Raw genomic sequence first — 22,500 nt, forward strand, 5'->3', positions numbered from 1 at the left:
TATGTATTATGTATGTATGTATGTATGTATGTATCTGTCTATCCATCTATCTATCTATGAGTGTGTGTGAGTGGGAGTGTGTGTGTGTCTGTGTGTGTCTGTGTGTGTGTGCGCGTGTGTGGGTGCGTGCGTGTTACAAGCAATATTACCATCATGACGTTAATTCATTTTGACATGAGTCAATTCCGAGTCACACATGCATACATACATACTGACATACATATATACATACATACATACGTATGTATACATGTATATATACATGTATGCATATATACATACATATATAAATTATCATTTAATTATTTCGTCCATTGCTGTCGACTATGAGCAAGGATATCACATGAGAGAAGAAGATGGGACACAGTGTGCTTAGCTATGGTCAATCAGTCCGATGTGTGCTCAGAAGGCTCTGTTACAAGTTGGACACTAATGGTCTGTTAAGATCGAAGGCAAGGAGTTGGCGCTGGACTTGTGTAGTTCACATTTTCTTTGTGTTTCTGCAATCATATTCTGTTTGTAGGAAATGGCGCGTCTGTTGGTGCAGCTTCACCATTTTCAATGGTCTTGTACTTGTGTTTCCGAAGTGTCTGGGTTAATCTCAAGGCTCTGCAGTGAGACTTTGAGCGTATCTTCGAAGCAATTTTTCTGTCCACCATGCGTATGCTTGCCTTCTGCCAGTTCACTATAAAACAGTCTCTTGGGGAGTTGCCTGTCAGACATTCAAAAAAGGTGATCTTCCCACCTGACTTGCACTCTCCTCAGCAGTGTGCAATTACTTGACGGATCCGATCGAGATAGGACCTTGTCTTGCCAGGTGCTTTTCAGGAGCTTTTTCAAGTATTTCAAGTGGATGCGGTTTAGCTTTTTGACATGGCGTTCGTAAACCGTCCAAGTCTAGCATGTGTACAGTAGAGTAAGCAGTACAAGTGCTTGGTACTCCAGCCTAAAGCCAATTCTCTCCCACATTGATACAGTATATATACATTGTTTATATACATACATACATACATACATACCTACCTACCTACATACATACATACATACATACATACATACATACATACATACATACATACATACATACATACATACATACATACATACATGGAATAACTCGGAGTGACTACTGAGTGAAACATCGGATTCATATGAATAAAGCAATACATTTTGTAACGTTTATATATGTAAATGAACGCATACACACACTCACAGACACAACACAGCACACATGCAACAGACACATACTAGAAACACACAAACACATACACATACACAGATACTAGTGTCCTTCCTAGTTGCTATACGATTGTCATTACTGCTGTTGTCTTCTTCTTCCAATCAGGACTCACGCCATTAGCCACAAAGAATAATCTCTAATTCGAGCCTACTCTAAGCTACTAAGAATGCGTGTGGCAACGTGAAAATCCACCCACCACACGCGATAGACTGGCGATTGCACTTGCACGGGCGCGAAAGCTACGTTGTTATCCTCATTCCGTAAACGGTAGCTTTTAACGGATGGAGAACTGAACTTACCTGGGGGTACATAGGATTCGCAATCTAGACTAGGGTCTGAATGTTTACCACACCATAGTGGTTACACCATGGTTCCTCTGCTTTGTGGCAGAAGTAGGAAGAAAGTGTGAGAGAAAGTTGTGGTGAAAGAGTACAGCGGGGTTCACCAGCAGCCCCCGCAGGAGCCTCGTGGAGCTGAGGTGTTTTTGCTCAATAAACACTCACAATGCCCGGTCTAGGAATCGAAACCGCGTTCTTACGACCGCAAGTCCGCTGCCCCTAACCACTGGGCCATTGCGCCTCCACTACTGCTGTTGTTCCATGGTGATCATCATGAACACCACAACTACCAGGATAATACATCAATCACATCAACCATCCTCTGCCATCGCCACCACCATTGCATTGTTCTATTTATCCTTTTTTTTTTGTATTCTCTGTGTGTATATGTGCATACGCATAGGCAGACAGACATATATACATAGATAGCTAAACAGACAGATTGATAGACTGACAGACAGGCAGACAGACAAATAGAGAGAGATAGAGAGAGACAGAGAGAGACAGAGAGTGAGACAGACAGACAGAGAGACAGATAGATAGATAGATAGATAGATAGATAGATAGATAGATAGATAGATAGATAGATAGATAGATAGATAGATATGTAATTAGGCAGAGCTAGACAGATAGGCAGGCAGATACACACACACACAGATACATGCAAGTATATGTTTAAGCATTTGTTATTAAATGTGCGTTTGTGTGTGTGCATGTGTGTGTGTGTGTATGCGTATGAGTGCGTGTGCGCGCGCAAGCGCGCGTCTATGTGTGTGCCCCAGCTGTCAGCGAACACTGTATTCAAGACCAAAAGCCATCCCTCCGTTAACGCCCTTTTTGCTACGCCATAATACCGTAAGTGAGCAGCAGCTAGCTTTTGTTACCTCCCGCTGGCGCCCACCTACCACTTCTTCCTTTCTCTTCCTTTATCTTTCATTACTTTCTTCAAGACGAGGTGGATTGATAAGGATACATACGTAAACGCCTCCATTGTGTGTTTCTGCGTGTATTTCTGACTTTATCTGTGTGTGTTTATGCGTCACTGAGTGTTTTCTTCTATATATCTACCTACCCACCTCTCTTCCATTCACAGTCTCTTTCTCTCTGTCCCCCTCTCTCTCATCCACAGCTTCTCTCTCTCCCCCTTTCTCTCTCTCTCTCTTTCTCTCATCCATTTCTTTCTTTCACACTTTTAGTGCAAGATATCGCTTATCGTATTTTCTAGTCGATGGACATCTTTATTCATGTGGAGCAGATCCTACACCACACTTCCCGTCGATCATATATCGCCCGGACAACATATTACGTGATATTATATTATAAAAAAACACCGATCGTCTGCTTCAGTCATTTGATTACAAGGCTGGACATTCTCGACAAATAAAAAGCTCATTCGAACTAACCATGTGCATGATTCTGTGTCGTCTGCTTGTCATCATATAAGATTTACTTGAGGGATTGACTAGGACACTTTTGATTAAAGGGCATTTTTAACAGACTTGAGAACATCTTGTTCTCCGTTCGCTCTTTATCATTCACACCACCTTTCCTTGTCGGTTCATTAATGGAAGAATCAGTCTACCTATCAGTTTAACTATTTATATATCAATATCAATATATATGCGTACATTCATACATGCATATATATGTGTGTGTGTGTGTGTGTGTGTGTGCCATGTTTAAGTGGTTGTCTTAGATGGTTATACTCGACACCACCCTCTCTTATTTAACATCCAGGATATATGAAGGAACATGGTCATGCATCAGTGCTATCAACCCAAGGAGAATGAATGGCGAAGTTGACCTCGGCAAGATTTGAACTCAGGACGCAGAGATGCAGAACAAATACGGCAAGGCAATCTATCCAAATGCTTCAAAGACCCTGCCAGTTCACCCAATCTTATAATCAGTTATGTAAAAACTTAGCCTTTGTATCACGAAGGTAGAAAGAGGGAGGAGTTAATGCTTCAACCGAAAAAGAAAATGAAGACTATTTGTCAAAGGAGAAATTTTTCTCTTTTGTTATCCCCATATATTACTTTCCCTCTCTTCTTCTCTTCCTCCCTCTATCTTACTCTGCTCACTATCTCTCTCCTTTTCTCTTTCCTTCTCTCTCCCCTTATCTCTCTCTCCCTCAATTTCTCTCTCTCTCTCCCTCAATTTCTCTCTCTCCCTCAATTTCTCTCTCTCCCTCAATTTCTCTCTCTCCCTCAATTTCTCTCTCTAACACACACACACACACACACACAGACTTATATAGCGACTTCTCAATATTTAAGGCGAAACCAAGGTAGCAAGCTAGCAAAATCGTTAGCACGCCGGATAAAATGTTTAGTAGCATTTCGTCCGCCTTTACGTTCTGGATTCAAAATCCGCTAAGGTCGGTTTTGCCTTTCATCCTTTCGGGGTAAATAAAATAAGTACCAGTTGAACACTGAGGTCAATGTAATCGACTTACCCACTCCCCGAAATAGCTGGCCTTGTGCCAAAATTTGAAATCAATATTTGAGCCGAAACTAAGGTGGCAAGCTGAGAGAATCTTTAGCACGCCGGATAAAATACTTACTGGCATTTCGTTCGCCTTTACGTTCTGAGTTCAAATTCCGCTCAGGTCAAATTTAACTTTCAACTATAGTACATCGCATTGAGGAATATATATGATGCCTATTTTTCGTAGCAGATCGAGCAAGCGTGTCTCGTTGACTACGTAAAGTTTAGTTGTATAGAAAAAAAAATTACAACTAAACCTTTTGAAGTTTTGTTATTTAATCTGATTAATTATATCCTTAATTAGTTATCACATTGAGAATTAAAATTTAAAACTATGTCGCGGATGCACATGATATGCATAACGGGGGATTTAGTGAAAATTAGATTTCAGGTTTAAAATAATCTCTCGCTTACTTCTTGTATACTACCTGAATTGAAATAATTTTTGTTGGCTGATGATGGATCTCTGTCGTTCAACGATGAAGATTCAATTGTTCGATCAAATGAATTACCTACTCTTGAATTAACATGTAAGTAGCTGGGTATTTCCACTAAAACGTGTTTCCTTAACGTAATTTTCAGACAAAATCAACATGATACAGTGTGTGAGAATGCTAAACCCTTTAACATACTGTAGGTGTATCATGTTACCATATGAGTTTTCTACCCTGTAGTAACTGGGCAGTGGCAGGAAAAACAATTCTAAAGAAAATGCTAAAATTAAGCTTTTACCTATCCAGTTTCAATTCACAAGGTATGGGTCGACTAGATGCCATAAAAAATTATATTTGCCCAATATGCCATGCAGTAGGATCGAACTCAGCACCTCGCGGTTGCGAAGCCAACTTCTAAGCTATTCTACCATGATGTGCCTATTCGTTATTAGTGAGTATAAATAAGATTAAACATAAAACTATAAGTATAAAATTCATAACAGTACATAGATAGATAGGGTGACGTGGCTATGTATGTAATATAGTGAGTTGATAAAGTGTGGTCAACTTGGAGACTATCAGAGTAATTCGTAAATTAAGCATATCGCGCGGGAGATATATTTAAAATTTAAAAACCAATCAGCAAAGGAGATAAATCCCCAAAAGGCACTATAAACCTGTGGTTCTCAGTGTTTTGATTCACTTTCCCTTCGATTTTCAAGGAGAGAAAAAAACATGCAACCCACCATGTGGGGCGGGGGGGTAGGTTTCGAATTTTGGCACAGGGCCAGCAATTTCTGGGAAGGAGTAAGTCGATCACATCAACTGCAGTGCTCAAATGGTAGTTATTTTATTGACCCCGAAAGGAAGAAAGGTACAGTTGGAATTTCGGCTCAGAACGTAAAGACGGACGAAATACCGCTAAGCATTTTGGCCCGCGTGTGAACTATTCTACCAGCTCACCAACTCTGGTGTTGTGTGTGTGTGTGTGTGTGTGTGTGTGTGTGTGTGTGTGTGCGCGTGCGTGCGTGCGTGTGTGCGTGTGTAATGCATTTATATATGTATGTATATATATGTATATATGTATATATATGTGTATATATCTCTCTCTCTCACTTTTATTTGATCTGTCCCCTTCTCTCTCTACTCATCCTCTTTTTCTCTTCTCTTTCCTCTGATTCTTTGGTCTAATCTTCCACTAACCCTCCTATTTCTTTGTTCTCGCTCTGCTCTGCACGCACAGGTCAATCTTCGACACCCATCCCTTCTCCTCTCTGATTCCTTCTTTCTCTCTCTTCTCTCTCTTGTGTTGCGTTTGTCCCTCCTCTCTCTCTCTCCTCTCTCTCTCTCTTCCGTTGCTTCTCTTTCTTTTCTTTCTCTCTTCTCTGTCACGTGACTGCTGGCCGAAATCTGCCTTTCAGCTTCTGACCAGCGTCGTGTTAACATCGTTGTTTTTCGTCCGCCGCATAGCATCGCCGATAAGGCTCCTTTCCTTGCGCCAGAGAAAAAAAATTTGTTTGCTTGTTATCAGTCGTAAGACACTTGTTGTTGTTTTCACCGTTAATGCTTCTGTATTTCATGTTTCTGTATTCCATTATTTTTATATTCGTCCCTTTTGGTGTCCTGGTGTCCGTATGCATTCGATCCTTCTTCCAGGAAATCTACCCTCCCAGCTTAGTTTTTCTAATGCTCGTTGCTTAGTTTTTCTTGGAGGGCTGGCCGTGATTTAGTAATCTCAAGATTAATCAGCCGAAATTACTACGATGATCCGGTTCTTGACTGAAGACTGAGGGTTTCGAATGTCTGTCCGTGTTTATGTATCGTCTTCTAAGAGTTATACGTTCTTGTCCATGTTGTATTTTTCTACATACCTTATTGTATATATATATATATATATATATATATATATATATATATATATATATATATATATATATATATATATATATATATATATATATATATATATATATGTATATATATACATATATAATGTATATATGCACATATAATGTGCATGTATACTAACATTACGATCGCGAAATTAGCATTAGCTTATCTCACTCTTTCTCGCGGAAGCCCTAGGAAGTTTGTGCGGAACCCCGGTTGAGAAATGCTGCTCTAAAGTATGAAAATGGCAAGAGATGATACCATATGAGTATAGCGAGTAAACGGTAGAATCAGTGGATTGTTAGACAAATCGCATTGTGGTATTTGGTGGTGTCCTATCACATTTGCTAATTTTTCCGAGATCAATAAATGTACTTTTTCTTTTTTTTTTGTCATCAGATTGAAACGACCCTTGGTGATATCCTTGACAAACGCTATGGGTTTGTTACGGAAAAGTCTATTGCCTTCCTTCCAGTATTTTCTACATGGTACCAATTTGTCGATTTTTACAGAGTATTATCTTGTCGGTTAGATACAGACAAGTTCGCCACAGTTGCCTGGGCAACCAGAACAAAGCTCTTGAATAAATCCTGCAAAGTATTTTGTCCTACGAATTAACAATTCTGCCAAACTAACCCTGATGGGTACTTGAAAAAATAATAAGTACGAATCGATAAAATAAGTTATGGCATCCTTGTAAACTACTGTACCCAACAAATGCAGTGCTGAAGCACAATGTTGAAACAGGGCCACAATCCACTACCTAAAAACTATATTTTGCAAAAAATATAAACATATTTACTCTTTACTCTTTTACTTGTTTCAGTCATTTGACTGCGGCCATGCTGGAACACCGCTTTTAGTCGAGCAAATCGACCCCGGGACTTATTCTTTGTAAGCCCAGTACTTATTCTATCGGTCTCTTTTGCCGAACCGCTAAGTGACGGGGACGTAAATACACCAGCATCGTTTGTCAAGTGATGTTGGGCGGACAAACACAGACACACAAACATATACACACACTTATATATATATATATACATATATACGACGGGCTTCTTTCAATTTCCGTCTACCAAATCCACTCACAAGGCATTGGTCGGCCCGGGGCTATAGCAGAAGACACTTGCCCAAGATGCCACGCAGTGGGACTGAACCCGGAACCATGTGGTTGGTTAGCAAGCTACTTACCACACAGCCACTCCTGCGCCTATTTGTAGGTTATTATTATATGCAGCGAATAAATTAATATATATTGGTTTTACAAAGGACGAAACACATTCGCCAACAAAAGATAAACAAAAACAAATTTTGGTAGAAAATAAGGTAGCACAAATTTGAAGAAAAAAGGGAAGCGGTGGATTGGTGGCAACAGATCGTTAGACAAAGCATCTTGTCGCATTTAGTTATTATAATTTCAAATCCAACTTAGTTGTTTCTTTTCCTTACTTCTCAGATGTTTTTCCGCCTTTGGAAACCAATTACAGCTAGTAATTTGAGACATAAAACCTTTTTATTTATTATTCTTAACCATTTAATCTAGATTTCTAACACACTTCTTAATGTTCTATGAATTCCTTATAAAATACTTGAGAAACATTCTGTTCTTATTTTTTATTCTTATTTCTCTTGATCTTTTTACTTTCACAGACCTTGCCTAGAGACTCTATTACATTTATCATCTCAATATTATGTTTCAATGTGGAGGCGCAATGGCCCAGTGGTTAGGGCAGCGGACTCGCGGTCATAGGATCGCGGTTTCGATTCCCAGACCGGGCGTTGTGAGTGTTTATTGAGCGAAAACACCAAAAGCTCCACGAGGCTCCGGCAGGGGATGGTGGTGATCCCTGCTGTACTCTTTCACCACAACTTTCTCTCACTCTTACTTCCTGCTTCTGTTGTACCTGTATTTCAAAGGGCCGGCCTTGTCACTCTCTGTGTCACGCTGAATATCCCCGAGAACTACGTTAAGGGTACACGTGTCTGTGGAGTGCTCAGCCACTTACACGTCAATTTCACGAGCAGGCTGTTCCGTTGATTCGGATCAACCGGAACCCTCGTCGTCGTAACCGACGGAGTGCTTCCATCCATTATGATTCAATATTTGCAAACTCTCTTAACTATTACTCGATCCTCACTCGCAATCTCAATCATTTCACATGTTCATTATGACAATATTGTATTCTCTACTCTTTATTATATGTTCGCATTGGAATATGAAATTTTTCTTTAAAAATTTGTCACTTGACTCGCTTATAGTGGGGTCATATAATTTCGCTGTTCTCTGCATTTTTAATTTTCATTTACTTATTTATTTGTTTATCTATCTATGTATTTATTTTGTCATAATTTCCAGCAACCTATGTATGTAGATTAATGTTTTACCTTATATTTCTTCAGAGCAAATTTACTGCATTTACTTCTCAAATATTCTATAAATCGTCATAGCTATTCATCCTTTCGGGTTCGATAAAACAAGTACTATTTGAACACTGGGGTTGATGTGCCCTTCCCCAAAAGTTCAGACCTTGTACCAATAAGTATTGTGTATTCATATCTATATATTTATTCATCTTTCTTAAAAGCCATCCATCGTTTACCTGAAGCCATAAATATTTTAGTCGAACATTCGGAACATCCCACCTTTCATAGTCTCTTCTAATAGCATTTCTATATAATTTCCTGCGTACCATGCTACATCATTTCACCCCGTCTCTGTACATTCTGTTCGGCAAATTAACCTGCCACCTCATTTTACAGGGTATATAAATCCCCTTGACTTTGGTCTTTGAGTGCAACGCCCCATATATTATCACCATATTTAGAAGTGTCTTAACTTAAGTAACCTTCTCTACTATATTCCGTTCTAAGACTCCTCCGATATCCCTCGAAAGAGATATAGCACATGTATTCTAAATATAACTAGCACACATTAGCCTAGCTCTAATCCTTAATTCAAACGATCGTCTGAATTCTTTTATTTAAAGAACTTTTGTCTCAGTTTAAAATTTAATTAACTGATAATATATTACAGTTCTGTTATTAATTTTGCATAACTAAAACTCTCCAGAATTTAATCGTAAATCCCAAGCCAATATTTCCATCAAGGTTCGTACAAAAGAGTCTAATATTTTGTTTTCCATTCATTTACTCATACATTTTGCAGTCAACTTCCTCATATTCTCTTGAATCCATTCAATCTCTAAACAGTCATGGAATCCAGCAGCCTGGAACTGTGTCTTAAGCTTTTATGTAATCGATCCATGCCATTGCAAGATTTGCATGCCGATACTTCAAACTGTAGAATATAATTTGTCTGCAAATTCTACTCTTGCTTTGGAATCTGTAGTACCATGGTGGTAAAGTATCCTGGCTGTCTACATATCTACATATATGTATATGTATGCATATATATGCAGACACACACACACACACACATATTTGTGTGCGTGTGTGTGTGACCGCGTGTGTATCGTTGGCGATTTTTTCCTCCGTCTTCCCTTCCTTGGATCTTTCCTTTTTCTATGTTTCTGACGAAGAGCTCCGCTCGAAACGTTAATTCCTCCTTCTTTCTTTCCTTTCCTGAGCGTCCAATAACGCTAGACTTGTTCCACGTCCTCGCGTTTTTGTGTTTTCTCTTTGTGTTTTCATGTTTGGATTAACTATATATATATATAAGGGCGAGCTATGCATTAATTTCAACTCTACTTTTTAATAACTGCGTGTATTATTATCTCTGTTCATAATTTCACATTGTTGTCTAAAATTATTACTTATGTTGACTCACTAATGGGGTCTTTCAAACACAAAACATTCCTACGTTTGTCAAGCCTTCTAGCAAAAGTTATCAATAATCAGCATCTAATTCTCTAAAATTATTTTTTCTGGCAATGTGGTATAGAAAATGTGATATAGAAAACCCTTAAGAAAGACTGTTTTCCTTATTCACCAAATTATTTCCTTTAACCGATATAGTATTAAACTACACTGAATGTATTCCAAACTTCTTTCTTGCTATGTCAAAGCTATTGTAAAGATCATCAATATATTCTTATGCCTTTTAACATAATCATATATATATATGGGTTGGACAAAATAATGGAAACACCTTAAAATTTCAAGCAAATTTATTTTAATATGGAGTAGAACCACCTTTGGCAGTAATTACAGCTTGAATTCTACGAGGTATGGACTTGTACAAAGTTTGAATTGTTTCCAAAGGAATTTTTGTCCATTCATCAACTAAAACAGTTCTTGTACTGATGATCCTGGAGGATATCGACTCCTTACTTGTTTTTTCTAAAATGCACCAAAAATGTTCAATAATAAATGAGATCTAGGGATTGTGGAGGCCAGATAAGATGTTCAACTTCACTAGAATGTTCCTCGTGCCATTCAGTAACAACTTTAGCTCTGTGAATTGGTGCCTTATCATCCCGATAGATTGCGTTTCCCTCCGGAGACAGTTCCACAGCCATAGGATGAATTTGATCAAATGAAATACTTAAATAGTCTTGACTATTAATTCTGCCATGAAGGAAAAACATTGGGCCGGCGGATTTCTAAGTTATAGCCCCCCCCCCCCCCCCCCATCATCACAGATCCCCCTCCATGTTTAACAGTTGGAAGAATGCAGTCTGTCTTCACACGTATACTCGGTCGGTGGTCGGAAATAAGGTAAAGAATGACTCGTCCGAGAAAATAACATTCTTCCATTGCTCCAGGGACCATTTCTGTAGGTTTTTACTCCACTCTAAACGCTTTGCGGCGTTTGTTTTTGAAAGTAGTGATTTTCTGATTGAAGCCCTCCCGTGAAATTCGGCTTTGTGCAGCTCCCGGCAAACAGTTTTTGTGAAAACTGAGTTCTTGAGGTGGTCATTAAGCTCTGCAGTAAATTTGTGATCCTTTCTAACAATTCGCGTAAGATTTTGACAGTCCCTATCTGAAAATTTTGGTTTTCTTCCGGAGTTTTGTTTCGACGAGGAGGTTTTTCCCTCTTTCTCAAGTGCTGTCATTACTTTCGAGATAGTATTTTCCTGATACATCAAACATTTCGGCTGTTTTCGTTACGCTACCATCAACAATTTGACCTCTTTGAAAGTACGATAGATCTGTTATTTTAATGAATTTTAATTACCTTTTTCTTATTATATCTGAAAAGAAACAGAAATTTTAGCAAAACATATTAAGCAACAGTAATAATAAATCAAAGAACATTAAAAAAAAAACAAGCTTTTGACGGCTTTATAGAAATTTCAAAATTATGATGCTATGATGCTAGGTGTTTACATTATTTTGTCCAACCCCTGTATATCGTACAAATATACCATACATACACATATATTTATACATGCTGCGAATGCATAGTGGTGTGGGTTCGAATCCCATGCATACTTTTTTCCATCGAGGGCTTATAGGCACCAATATTAGACTATTTACGTTAGTCAATGCACGGTGATTGCTTATGAGCTTTAAGCTTATAAAATATTATTACATATATATGTGCACGCGCGCGCGCGCGTGTGTGTGTGAGTATGTCTGTATACGTGTATGTATATCGTGCTTGAATAATGTATATAGTTATGTAACTGTGTATACATATTACCATACGTAAATATGCTTTTACACATTAATGCATTTAAACATTAAGTTTCTTAGGTGATATGTTTTGGCGTATTTGAGTGTGTGTATCTGTGTGTTAAGTCAGTATGTGTATATGTTTGTATGTAATTATGTGTATGTGAGTGCTTGTATAAAAGTATGATTAGTCTTGAGCTACCAGAAACGTTAGCACGACGGGCGAAATGCTTAGTGGTATTTCATCTGCCGTTACGTTCTGAGTTCAAATTCCGCCGAGGTCGACTTTGCCTTTCAGCTTTTCGGGGTCGATAAATTAAGTACCAGTTACGCACTGGGGTCGATGTAATCGACTTAATCCATTTGTCTGTCCTTGTTTGTCCCCTCTGTGTTTAGCTCCTTGTGGGCAGTAAAGAAATATATATAGCTTTTTCCATAGATAATATGTTTGAGCATTTGTTTGTGTGTGTTTGTGTGTGTGTGTGTGTGTGTATGTGCGTGTGTTTGTGTGTGTACGTGTGTGTGTGTATAAGTGTATGAAAGATAATTGTTTGCTCGATATATGCCGGTGTTTGTGTGAGTGCATGCGCGTGCATTTGTGTGTATGTATGTTGTGAGCAAGCGTGTGAGTACACATCTTTGAGTTTATACATCCAGTTATCGTGTTTGGGTGCGGCTGTGTTTGCGTGTGTTTGTGTGTGTGTGTGTGTGTGTGTGTGTACGAGTGTGTGTATGTGTGTGTGTATATGTATGTGTGAGCGAGTGTGTATATACTGTGTGTGTGTGTGTGTGTGTGTGTGGTGTGTGTGTGTGTGTGTGTGTGTATGCGCGTGTGTGCTAATCGCTAGACAAATGCAAGTGAATGAACGTTAGATAAATTAAAGAGAATTGAGCTCTGACGAACGCCATCGGAAGAGAACGTAAGGTTTCACACACACACACACACACACACACACACATTGTTACACACATTCACGCACACATAGATACTCACAGAGACATTCATACACAGATACACATGTGCGCACACACACACACACAAGCACGCACACATGCACGTGCACACGCACATGCACACACACACACAGAGACACACGCACGTGCGCGCGCACATACACACACACACACACATACATGCATATATGCTAACGATTGACAACGAGGCCAAAACCTCGTTGCCGTTTTAAGATGGCGGTTTTGACCGACTGACTTCACGGTTTGTAGACGAAACGCTACCTAAATGTCTAAAACTTCAAAAGAAACCATTGGGCTAGAAGTCAAAGGCTCGTTCTGTACATGGAATGTGTGTTAGCGGTTTGGTAATGGAATAGAATAAGAGATAAAAGAATATAGAGACGAAACGAGGGGAAGTGAGAGGGAAATATGAAAACGGGAGGGAAAGAGAGGGAGGAAATGATTTAAGAGAATGTAAGGAAGAAAAGAAAGAAAGGGAAAGAAAAAAGAGGAAAGCAGCAAAAAAGAAAAATGAGAAAAATAAAGAGAGTAAGAGAAAGGATGGCAAAAGTGAAGTAGAGAAAAAAGAAAGACTAGAAAATAAAATAAATATCTGGAATTGAATGTTAAAAATTTAATTAAGAAAATAAATTGAACGGAGGAAAAGATGAAAGAGAGAAAGAGAAAGAGAGAGAGAAAGATGGAGGGAAGGAGGAATAGAAAGAAAGAAAGATTGAAAGAAAGGAAGGAAGGAAGAAGGAAAGAAAGAAAGGCTGATTGAAACTGAAAATATGGGTATGATGGGTGAAGGCAGAAAAGGAATAAGCAGACAGGGAAAATTAATGAATGAAGAAACAACGGATGAAGGAGGACAAGAAAGAAAGAAAGAAAGAAAGAAAGAAAGAAAGAAAGAAAGAAAGAAAGAAAGAAAGAAAAAAGAAGGAAAGAAAGAAAGAATGTAAGAAAGAAAGAAGGAAAGAAGGACAGAAAGAAGGCAAGAAAGGAGGAAAGAAAGAAAGAAAGAAAGAAGGAAGGAAAGAAAGAAAGAAAGAAAGAAAAAAGAAAGAAAGAAAGAAAGAAGGAAGGAATGAAGGAAAGAAAGAAAGAAAGAAAGAAAGAAAGAAAGAAGGAAGTAAGGAAGGAAGGAAGGAAAGAAAGAAAGAAGGAAGGAAGGAAGAAAGAAAGAAAGAAAGAAAGAAAGAAAGAAAGAAAGAAAGAAAGAAAGAAAGAAAGAAAGAAGGAAAGAAAGAAAGCCAGGAAGGGAGGAAGAAAGAAAGAATGAAAGAAAATACATAAATTATAAGTGAAATAAAGAGTGAATGAATGAAAAGAATGAAAATTGAATCTTGTTGCCTATTTAGTTTTCTGTATGAGTGGATAAGGCAACGGGGCAGCCATTTAAGAAGTCTGGTTTGTATAAAGTCGTTAATATTGTGTTAGGAGGCCTGGTCAATATACTTCTCTCAAAATGGCTCAATGAGTTCAAATGCGGAACTGGAGTTTCGTTATGTCTAAGGGAATATTTATTATTATTATTATTATTCGATTTGACTCAGGTGTGTTCGTGTTCTTATTCCTGATAGAATTTATGTAGGTAGCGAGTTACCTCCGCCTTCGTTAAGGCGGAGGTATTGTTTTCAGTCACGTTTGTTTGTTTGTTTGTTTGTCTGTCTGTCTGTCTGTGAGTAAGATAGGTATCTCAAGAAGCGCTGGATGGATTAGGATGAAACTTTCATGGATGTTTGGTGGGATCGATCCGGTACGGACAACACTGGTTATTTTTCCTGTTTTTTTTTTTTTACTTAAATGTTTTATATATATATTATATATATATATATATATATATATATATATATATATATATATAATATATATATATATATATATATATATACGATACACATAAGGGGGGAAATATAATTAATTTAATAAAATTAATAAATTTCACCTAGTAGTTTTTTCGGTATGGAAATGACCATATTCGGTAAGGATTATATATAATAATAATAAAGGGTTAATTGCAACAATTTGCTTAAACCACATACCGAAAATATTAGAAATAGCAGCCAAATAGGTTACCATTACTACTACTAGAAAAATAAGTCTCCACAAACAAATAGAATTTGTAACCCGTATATGGTAAAGAGAAAGAAGATAACGCAATCACAGCCTACTTGGATCAATTATGGACGAATTCGTTTCTGGATTGGAATCGAAAATGCATTTCCTTATCAACATAATATTTCCTATAAATCTAGAAATGCTAGGAAAAAAACTCACCCATCATATTAATTCGACCAGGCGACATCGAACGATATAACGATAATCGAACGGTCTGCCAGCATCTCCACATTTATATAGACAGGCGAATTCGTATCTCCCTCCAAAATTTCACCACGTGAGTTACTATATATCTATATATATATATATATATATATATATATAAGTATTCGTTTTTAGTATTCTTGTTTGTGAGAGTAGTTGAATTTATTTCAGATATTCTCATTTTAAAAATCATCTCTGGCTAATCGTTCAGAGGACGTTGGTGTTGCCTGTACTTTCCCCAACTTTGAAACAGAGAAGAAGAATATTACCATTCTCGGAAAAGAGAAACAAAAGCTAAGCTTAAGCTGAAAATCAAAACTGAAGTGGGCAGCAAGGAATGTCAACGTTATTTTGATTGAAAGTATTATGAATAGTCTGGGTGAATAACAAGATGACCCATTCTGAACAAATTTTCTCAGCTTTGAAGTGATTTTGAAAACGAACATCAGTTTCAAGCGATATTCAAAACAAAATCATTTAATTGTATAGCTGTTACAAGTGAAGATGTAATTAAGACAATGATCGAAAAAAAAACAGCTTTTGTTGTTGTTATGTTAGGTGAGACTACAGACCTTCGAATGAAATCTTAACACGTTTTGCGATTTGCTGATGAGAAGGAAAGGCTTCAAGAAAGGTGTAGTAGATAAGTTGATGCCAATAAAGACAGAAAAGTTGCATCGCTGACTGAAGTTGTACATTGTTATACACATTCACTTAATTCGGTAGTCTCTCAATCAGCTTAAAGAGTTTGTGAATATTGAATTTTGTTCCAAACTTTAAAAAGGATTTCGATTTTTTCTCAAAGTCGACGGCTTGAAAAGCCCCTACAGGATGAAATCGTTGGAAAGTGATTTCCAAAGTTACATGTACGTTTCTTGTGTCTTGCTAACTAATTCAAAACGGTGCATCGTGGGAGTGGGACTATTTTCATTTTCAGACACTCCATATCTCAAAGCGTATATAATACTACACTTTTCACGGCAAACGAAGGAGGGTGGAACACGTGGAACACCCCCTCCAGCATCAGGGGTGGGGAATGCATACCCTAGTTTCTTAGTCACCCCTCACCACTGATATACGTGTATATTTATATGTTATGTATGTATGTATTACATAATATCTATATATATATATATATATATATATATATATATATATATATATATATTATATATATATATATAATATATAATATATATATATAATCCTAAATCCTTAAAAATGTTTTAGCCCGAAGGCCGCGGCCATGCTGGGGCACCACCGCTGAATGAGCTACACTAGTTTGTGAATCCACCTCTGATACGTGGCACTTGATCAACAAGGGAGTTCGATGCTGCTGCCATGTCTCCTGTCGTGAGGTAGGTTCATCCGTGTCTCCTGTCGTGAGGTAGGTTCATCTGGGACTCCCAACAAGAAGAGATCCAGTTTAGTTTTAAAGAAACCCACATCCACACCATGTAAGTCTCTCAGGCATTTAGGGAGGATGTTAAAGAGCTGTGGTCCTCTGAAACCAAGCTGTTGCAGTATCTGGACCTGTATTTTGATGGTGATGTTGGAATCCTTGGCACCACGCAGCGGCGCCCCGTTCTGCGGTTGGAGTAACTTTGAATGCCAAATTTTGGGACAAGACCCTCCAGGATTTTCAGATGTATATCACTGCATGCATATCTCTCCCGCCTCCGCTCCAGGGAGAAGAGGTTTAATACCTTCAGTCTTTCCCAGTAGCTGACATTTTGCATTGAGACGATTTTCTTTGTGTAGCTTCTCTGAGTTGCTTCGAGTTCAGCTGTTTGTTTTATATTGTGTGGTGACCAAAGTTGGGAGCAGTAGTCCAAGCGGCTGAGGACGAATGTTTTCCATAGGACCATCAGTGTCTCCTTCTCTCTTGTTCTGAAAGTTCGGAGAATCCATCCAGCTAGCCGTTTGCATTTTATCACCAGATTAGCAATATGCATTTGGAAAGATGCATCATTGCTCATGTCAATGCCCAGGTCACGCACTGATTTTGACTCAGGGATTGCAATTCTTCCTGGGCAATGTATCCAGTCTTCACGTCATTTACCTTTGTGTGCCAGTAGCGCAGGCCCTGGAACTTACCTGCATTAAACTGCATGTTGTTGTCCTCACCCACCTGTATATTGTGTCCAGCTCATGTTGCAGATGCGCAATATTTTCAGGGTTTTGTATTGCGTGGGAGACTTTTGTGTCATCTGCATAGCTAGCAAGGGTGGTCATCGTAGCAACTGAAGGCATGTCTGAAAGGGCCACTATGAACATCAGTGGCCCCAAGACAGTGCCCTGTGGGACACCGCTTGTTATTTGCGTTTCCTTGGAGGTGGCTCCATTGCTCACAACTGCCTGTTTTCTGTCTTTTAGGAAGTTGTGCAGCCACTCTCCAAGTTTCCCGCCTATGCCGAGACCACGCAGTTTGTGACAGATCATACCATGGTCGACTTTATCAAAGGCTTTTGCAAAGTCGAGATATATTACATCCACATTTGAGCCATTTAGTAGCTGTTTCAACACCCAGTCATAGTGTTGCAGGAGCTGTGTTAGGCAGCCTCTACCTGGTCGAAATCCATGCTGGGTGTCAGACAGTAAGTCATTTTCTTCAAGAACATGATTAGTTTCTTACGGACTATTCGTTCCATGACTTTGCTGATGTGTGAGGTCAGAGAGATAGGCCTATCATTTTTAGCATCTGCTCTGCTACCTCCCTTATGGATAGGGCATATTACCCCCTCTTTCAGTTTGACTGGGAGCTTACCACTTGCAAGAAAGCTCTGAAAAAGAAGCTGTAGCGGTTTTGCAAGGGCTCGTTTGCACGATTTGAGAAGGATCGCTGGGAATCCATCAGGTCCAGTAGCTGAGTTTGTGTCAATCTCATCAATGGCTAGTGTGATATCATCATCTTCGATGTTGATGTACTCAATTTTTGTCTCTTTGGCTGCTGGTAAAGTGGCAAAGAATTCTTCTGGGTTGTTTACTTGCCTGTGTCCTAGAGGTGTAGTGAACATACTTTGGAACTGTTCGTTCAGTATTTCACTTATCCTCGTGAGATTTCCTGTGAGAGAGCCATCTTTTTGGAAGAGAGGTCCTATTCTCTGGTGCACTGTGGCTGTCTCTTTGGCAAACTTAAAGAAAGCTTTAGGGTTTGATTTTCTATTTTCTATTACCCAAGCTTCTTTATCTGCTCTCTCCTTTTCATGGGACATGGGATGATGTAGACTTTTCTCAGTTTATTAGCATTCTTTCGAGCCGAGACTTCTCACCACTTTTGGTGTGCTTGCTCAGGCGGTTTGCAATCCTTGTCCGTCGTCTCATAAGAATCCTCCTTTCTCTAGGGATCCTGTTTTTGTTCTTGTGTGTGCTGGCCCTGCACATTGGGACATATTTGTCACATATGGCTTGTATTATGGACATGAAGTGTTTGTGTTTCATGTTTATGTCCGGTGTGGAGAGACATTCAGGCCAATCCTGTTTGAGGATCTCTTTCTCAATCGACTTCCAGTTGGCTTATGAAAGTTTAAGTTGGAGAGATGGTGGGTGCTTCGTATAGGCTGTGTGTCTGCGGGGGCTTTTGTTCCATACATAGACAGCTCTATTATGTTGTGATCCAAGATCATTGTCGGCATCACATTAACATTATGGATAATATCCATATTGTTTGTGAAGCAGAGATCCAGTATATTATCTACCCTTGTTGGTTGCAGAACTATTTGCTCCATGAAAGAGGCATTTGTGAGATGGAGCAGGGACTCCACCTGTGCCTGCTGATGGTGTGTCATCCCTGGGAGCATCTGCCCCCCAGGCCATTCCACATTGGGGAAGTTAAAGTCACCCATGAAGAAACACTGTTGTGCTGTTCAATGTTGGTGAGGACTTCTCCTATTTTTGTTAGGCAGTCTTCAAACATGCCTGAGTGTTTTGGGGCATCTGGTGGGCGATATGTAGTGCATATGACGATATTCAGTTGTCTTATGTGTACAATTTGAGTTTCACATACTGAGTTTGAATATGACAGCAGGACCTGGGGCGTGAGGTCATCTCGGATGTACATTGCAACTCCACCATGGCTCCTCCCTTTTCTATCTGTGCGTATGACTGCATATTGCGGCATGTGTATTTCTACATCACCTATATCGGGTTCAAGATGCGTTTCCGTGAGTGCCATGCATATAGCTTGATTGCATGTCACAAGGTCTCTCAGGAATGAAATTTCCTTTTTACAGTTTCCGCGCAGCAGCCCTCCTACATTCAGTAGAAATATTTTTGTGGTGTGTGTGTTGGTGTTGGTGTCTGTGGTGGCCATCCTGCATCTGTTGGAGGTGGCCTTATGTGGTGGTAGTTCCAGCTTTGTGCTTGTAGCCAGGTATATATATATACTTGTAAATACTTGTATATACTTGTAAATGTAATATGTGACAATTATTCGGTAGCCATGATAAAACTCTCGAGTTTCGGATGCCGAGGTGGAAATCCACGCCGCCATCTCTTCAGTTATCCGGCCATCGGAATATATATAATATATATATATATATATATTATATATATATATATATATATATATCTATATATATATAATATATATATATCAGACACATATATTATTCTACCTCCCCTTCTCCCCCTCCTGTTTTTTTCTCACTTATCCTATCTCCAAATTTTTTCCTTTCCGCTTCACGGTTCTCTGTCTGTCACTCTCTCTCCATCACTCTTCCTCCCTTACTCACGTGGCTTCCACGTGACCACTGGCCGTCTTTCTTTCTTCACCTAACTTCTGTTTCTTTCTTCCTCTCCGTTGTAGTTGGATCAAGGGAGACGTGTTCGCGACGTTTTGTGGCGTTCTATTCCCACATATGCATATATATATGCGCATTGATGTAAGCATGTACATATATGTATGTATATATGCATATATAATATATATATATATATATATATATATATATATATATATATATTCAAAAAGCAATAAAGATTCAAGTTAATTTAAATGATTTACTTGAATAGGTACCTAACTTAGATGCACCAAAAAAAACTATACTGTTTTAACAATACAGTAATGTGGGGTGATTATAAGCGAGAAAGAAGCAACAAGAATGGATAGGTTTTTAGTACAATCGTTTCATACAAGGACAGGCTTTATTAAAAGTTGCAAAAATTCAGCATATAAACGTGTCCCGTACTCATCAGCTAAAACATGTGCGTTCTCATATATAGATATATATATATATATAATATAATATATATATATATATTATATATATATATATATATATATATATAATATATATATATATATATATATTATATATATATATATATATATATATGACAATGCCCTGCCACCATGTACATATAAACTTGATTACTTGGTATTAAAAAAATCCTTCTTTCCAGCTGATTAGCAGAAATTAATACACCAACACGAGGCAGTCTTTATATTATATCCTATCTTTATATCTTCTCTCGCCATTACAACGGATCATCACTTTTGAATTAGTCAGCCGTGAACCTCTAACTTACTCAAAGTACTTGTATTGTCTTCTCTAGAATCTCTGCCGGTATTTTTATTTATTTATTGTTTTAGTTTTTCTCATTTTATTATTTATATATTTATTTATTTATTTTAAAGGTTCTGAAAAGGTTCAAGATAAATACCAACCATTTAGATACTAAGCATCATAACAGAATATAAATATTTAGCTAATCATTGGCGGTGCCAATAATTTTTAAATGTCCTAATGAGGTTGGTTCAGCTGATATTCAGTTTGAACTTTTGTAGTTTTGTGTGTTTACGGGGACGTAAACACACCAGCATCGGTTGTCAAGCAATGTTAGGGGGACAAACACACACACACAAACACACAAACACACACACATAACACACACACACACACACAACCCACACACCGCACACAACACCCACCACACACACACAACACAAACACACAAACACACACACATAACACAACACACCAACACACCACACACCACACACCACACACACACACACACACACACACCACCTATCTTATATATATATATATTATAGAACAGGCTTCTTTCACTTTCCGTCTACCAAATCCACTCACAAGGCATTGGCGGCCCGGGACTAAGCAGAGACCCTTGCCCAGATGCCACACGCAGTGGGACTGAACCCGGAACCGTGTGGTTGTTAGCAAGCTACTTACCACACACAGCCACTCCTGCGCCTATAATGTGTACATGGGCTATATAGATGGCCAACAACTGACCAAGCTGAAATATCCTCTGGTTCAAAAGGAGGGACAGTGCAACGCAATGATAAAGTTATTCGATCGCCATGACAGATTACTGGAGATTATAAGAGCCAGTCACTTGTTGCTAGTTTTATCTAAATGTTGTTTGTAAACAGGAAGTGTGTAGCATTGCAAGACGTTTCCTAATAATAAAAAATCGATCTTTAAACATAGAATTTAGTGCTGGAGATATTACCTCTACAGTTACAGCGTTTTGCCATATTCCTGAACTAAATCACTAAGAGACTTGTACACACACAAAGATTTATCTTATTATCTGAACTCAATACTGAAATTCAATTAGAGGACATTCACAACAAATGTCTATCCGCCATTTTAGTGTCGGCAACTGTTTAGATGAATGTACGTCAGCAACAGAGAGATATGCTATTGTCTGGCATATTCAATAATCAGAATTATAGTAGATATATATAGAAATAAATGAAAAGAGGAGATGAAAGGAAGAACGAAGGAGGAACGAAAAAGAAAGAAAGGAAAATGAAAATAGAAAGAAAGAAAGAAAGAAAGACAGAAAGAAAGAAAGGAAAAAAGAAAGAAAGAAAGAAAGAAAGAAGGAAAGAAAGAAAAATGGAAACGAAAAGCAAATTTATGGTAAATCTTAATCGAAACTTCAGGTTTCTTTCCTTTCTCCTTTCTCTTTACCTTTCATTCTTTCTAATTTTTCTTTCTATCTCCACTCGGTCAATTTGGCCCCCTTTACCTCTTTCATTCGCTTCCACATTTTTTCTCTGTCATTCTTTCCCTCTCTTTCTCACTCACTTCCCTCTTTCTCTCTGCCTCTCTCTACCCCTCTTTTCCTCTCTCTCTCTCTCTCTCTACCTCTCTCTCTCTCTCTCTCTCTCTCTCTCTCTCTCTCTCTGACTCTCTCTTTCTCTATGTTTCACCTTATCTGTTTCATTTTTTTACCTTTCCTTTTTTGCTTTGTGTCGATGTTTCTATTCACCCTT

The sequence above is a fragment of the Octopus sinensis genome, linkage group LG3 (genome assembly GCF_006345805.1).
Source record: "Octopus sinensis linkage group LG3, ASM634580v1, whole genome shotgun sequence".
NCBI classification, from domain to species: Eukaryota; Metazoa; Mollusca; class Cephalopoda; order Octopoda; family Octopodidae; genus Octopus; species Octopus sinensis.